The following is a 4945-nucleotide window of genomic DNA, read 5'->3' as shown; positions in this document are numbered from 1 at the left end:
CCTGTTTTTTGTGAGGCAAGGTGATCAAAAAGCTGCGTTCACCATGTGTTATAAACTACATGTTAACTTTATTTTGCAGGTCAGTACGATTCCGGCGATACCTAATTTATACCACTCTTTTTATGTTATACATCTTTTTGCACAATAAAATTACTTTTGTAAAAATAATGTATTTTTTCTGTCGCCAAGTTGTGAGAACCATAACGTTTTAATTTTTTCATTGACGGAGCTGTATGAGAGCTTTGTTTTTTGAGAGACCAGCTATAGTTTTTATAGGTACCATTTTTGGATACGTGCGACTTTTTGATCACTTTTTATTCCAATATTTGTAGGGAAAAGTGACCAAAAATTCTGGCATTGCTTTTTACGTTTTTTTTTTACGCCGTTCACCATGTGGCATAAACAACATAATATTTATATAGCTCAGGCCGTTACAGACGCGGCGATACCAAATACGTATTTTTTTTCAATAATAAAGGACTTGATAAGTGAACAGGGTGATTGTGTTTTATTTAATTACTTGTCATTTTTATTATGTTTTTAAAACTTTATTTTTTCCATTTTTTTTATTAAGTCCCACTAGGGGAATTGAAGGTCCAACTGCCAGATTTTTTTTTTCTAATACATTGCACTACCTATGTAGTGCAATGTATTCGATCTGTCAGTAATTCACTGAAAGCAAGCAGATTATGATTCGCCCCCCTGGCAGGGCCTAATCGGCTTCCGTAATGGCAGAGCAGGAGGCCATTGTTAGGTCTCCTGTTGCCATAGCAGCAGTCGGGAGCCCTGATTGCATGGCAGGGCTGTCTATCTGCTAGCAATCTTAGATGCAGCGATCGCTTTTGATAAGAGCTAGCTCCAGTTCCTGCCATTACAGGTGGATGCCAGCTTTAACATACAGTTGACAACCACTGCTGATGATGCTGGCTGCTTCTGAGCTGGCGCCATCTTGCCGTTGGCTATGCAAGTCTTTCAGGCTCAGCCTCCGGGTGGGGCCTGGAAGGATTCCATGCTAGGCAGACCGAGAGAATTTCATTGCTGGGGTGCAGATGAGCTGCAAACAACTTAAATGCAGCGATAGCTTTTGACTGCTGCATTTAAGGGGATAATGGTGGGGATTGGAGCTAATTTCGATCCCCGCCATAACAGCCGGATGTCAGCTGTAATACACCGCTGACATCCTGCGATGATGGCACTGACTCAGCTTCTGAGCCGGTGCCATGCATTTGTCGTATGGATACGACAAAATGCGGGAAGCACTAGCATTCCATGACGTATGCATACAACATATGTCGGGAAGGGATTAACGGATATCGGATACATGTGTGAAAGGAGAACGGGGACCGAAATTCAGCTGAAATGCTCGATGAGAATGCAGCGCTGGTGCACATAAATGACATGCGCTCCATTAATTTATATAGAGCGTTTAAGGGGAATTTCAGTCCCCCCCCCCCGTTCTACTCATTGCTGGGGTCTGACCGATGGGACCTCCAGCGATGACACATGTATCCCCTATCCTGGGCTGATAATCATCCCGTAGGCGCCATACGTTATATCAGCCCCTGGTACAGAAATCATGTCAGCCCATACATAAGTTATCAACCTCTGTTCTAGGGGCTGATTACCTCTGTGTGGGCTGACATGATTTCTGTACTAGATAAACTCGCCAATTATGTAGTCTTGGGGATGGGGCTGATCATCAGCCCCTAGTACAGGGATCGTGTCAGACAAAAAACGCAAGACACACTCGCAAATTGTCACACTCACACAAGTTACATTTCTGTCTGTAACTGGCTCGTGGCTGCTCTTCTTAAATGTAAGTCCGCTTAGTTCGGAGAGGGAGACAGGCCAGCGTCAGGACATGGTGTGTGCAGCAGTAGACGGACGGCCGCCGAGAAAACATAGTTAAAATAAATGTAACCGCAGAGGAGGAGGGATGGCTGAACAGGCAGCCCACTATGTATTATAAACTTATGGCCCACCAGAAATCTTCCCGGTAATTACAATGGCCAATCCGCCCTTGCACAAAGCCCCTGTAGAAAGTGCCACACACAGCCTTGTAGATTGCGCCCCACACAGCCCCCCATAGATAGTGCCACCCCCTGTAGATAGGGTCCCACACAAAAAAAATTCTAAAGGTGGCAACTATGTGTATGTTGTACTGTCACTGTGCAGGGAGTAGCTACTGCTGATTACATGACTATGGGATAGCAGATAGGTTCTGTACCTACCACCTTACTTATGATAAATCGCACCGACAACTTATTTTTTGGAAAAGGCTACAGCAGCCATCTTTATTAAACCAAATATAACAAGAATTACAACACAGTTGTAAACATAAATAACTTTATATAAGAATACTACAGTTGAGAGGTCCTTGAAGGCATGTCCCCTTTTTATTCCTACAGGTCTTACCCTTGCCATCAGCCGTTCCACACTGTGGGGCTTAATAAAAGATCTGCCTGCCCTTAACACTATTGTGTCCTTCTCCTCCTCCTGCCTTCAAACTGCTCAGTACAATCAGTAGGGAGTTAAAGGAGTTTTCCAAGGGGTAAAATATGTTTAATTAGTCCTTAAATACATACATAACAATCTTTGCCATATTCTTGCCTCTGCAATTTCTCACTTTCCTCTTTTGCTACCGTTGTCCCATGAGCTGACTTGTCATGTGACTGTAGAGACAAATCGTCTTTCCCCAATGCACAGGTTTCATGCAATGTGACAACAGTATGAACACATCACCGTGCTCCTTAACCCCTAAGTGACCAGTCTATTTTAGGCCTTAATGACTAAGTTATTTTTTTCCATTGTCCCATTCAAAGAGCTATAACTTTTTTTTTCCGCCAACATAGCTGTATAAGGACATATCTATCCATCCATCCATCTTATCTATATATATGTCAGTCAATGTGATTAGTGCCATTTTCTATTACAAATGTTTTTTTACTTTTTGAGATACAGCTTCTCTGTATTTTCTATACAGAGCAACTGTATCGTTCGTTATTACTTGAATCCGTCAGACCCGCTGACCTGACATATTCAGAGATAGCAGGTCCTGCGTATTTTAAGACACGCAGGATCCACCAGTAATCTGTCACATCTAAGTTCATAAATGAGATATGATAGATTACAGGTGGATCCTGCGTGTCAGAGACACGCAGGACCCACTGACACTGAACCAGTCAGGTCCGGGGGACTGACGGATTCAGGTAATAGCGAACCATACAGCTGCTCTGTATAGAGAATACAGAGCAGCTGTATCTCAAAAAGTAAAAATTATTGCCTTTCAAATGTGCACATAGCCTTTAATGCACAAAGGATCAGAGGGGACAATGAGGAATTACAATGAAAAATATAAGGCAAAGTTTTTTATTTTTGTCTTTTTATAAGACTATTTGCCTTTTGCTAACATAATTAGTAAGTAAATATTATATATTTTAACATTCAGACCTACAGTATCTATAGCGACTGATGTATATATGTCTCACATTATGTAAATTAAGTGATGTCACTTCCTCTTCTGTAACATCTCCTACATAATAAAGACAGTGAAGATGGATCACACATCACCTCCTAGAACTAAACCCAGCAGCAATGAAGACTTTCCTGCTCCTCTTTATATCACTGGCCTGCTTGCCAGGTGACATTACTAGAGACATTACTAGAATATAGATATTACTACCACTATGATGAGATGTTTATATGGATATAACCTTATTCTGTGTATTTTCCAGGTGTCCGGTCTCAAGAACAACTTGTCCAGTCATCAGACCCAGTGGTGATAAAGCCCGGGAACTCACATAGACTCTCATGTACAGCTTCTGGATTCACCTTCAGTAGCTATGGCATGAACTGGGTTAGACAGGCTCCTGGCAGAGGATTACAATGGTTGGGATATATTAGCAGCGGTGGAAGTAGCACAAGCTATGATGATTCTGTTAAAGGACGATTCACAATCTCCAGAGATAACAGTAAGAACCAGTTATATCTACAAATGTCCAACATGAAGACTGAGGACACTGCCGTGTATTACTGTGCTAGATACACACGCTGATAGAAGACAATCTCTGCGTGTAACATAAACTGATATAAAGAGTCATCACTTGTCACTAGGTGGCAGCACTGACTTTATAATATTGCAATAAAATTATATAATTCAGACATGAAAACCATAGTTACGATTACATCTAAGTTCATAAAACTTAGATGTAACTGATATTATTGTGATCCTGTGTGTAAGAGACACAGGACACGCTCTCAGTTTAGCCGTCAGTTCTCTTCACCGACGGATGTATAGAGGATGACTGATAATGACTGATGTATAGAGGAAACATGGAATCTGTATCGGAAAAACTGAAAACAATTTTTAATAAAAGTCAATTAAATAAAGGTTTCTAATCACCTAAAACATGGCATAAAAAAGATTTCCGTAGCCTATGGAATATATTTTCCCTTTCTATTTATTGGTGTTAATTGCCACCTCTCTTACCAGGTCTCCAACTCATCCAGGTCCGTTTATAACATAATACTCTGCTCTTTTGTGTTAATTATTTTACACAGTTTTGTGACATTGCAAAAATGTATATTTTACTATGCAATTCCTCTACATGGTAATTAACAAAACATTAAAAGGAATAACCGTGATCCTATATGTACTGTTAATAATCACCCTGTTTTTTTTATTTTTTTATTTCTTAACCTGTTTATTGAATCATAGGCTAGATATATGGCTTTAAAGTGCTAATACCCCATGCAGAGGAAAAATGAACAATAAGGCTGGATTTACACAAGCGTGTGCATTTTGCGCACTCAAAAAACGCTGCGTTGTGCGTGCGCAAAAGGCACTTAGCAGCTCAGTGTGTTATCACCATATGATGCGCGGCTGCGTGCTTTTCGCGCAGCCGCCATTTGGATGCACGTGGTGCTTTTCTATTTTCATTCATCC

Source organism: Rhinoderma darwinii, chromosome 1, assembly GCF_050947455.1.
Source record: "Rhinoderma darwinii isolate aRhiDar2 chromosome 1, aRhiDar2.hap1, whole genome shotgun sequence".
NCBI lineage: Eukaryota > Metazoa > Chordata > Amphibia > Anura > Rhinodermatidae > Rhinoderma > Rhinoderma darwinii.
The sequence above is the reverse complement of the archived record's forward strand: the minus strand, read 5'-3'. Positions refer to the sequence as shown.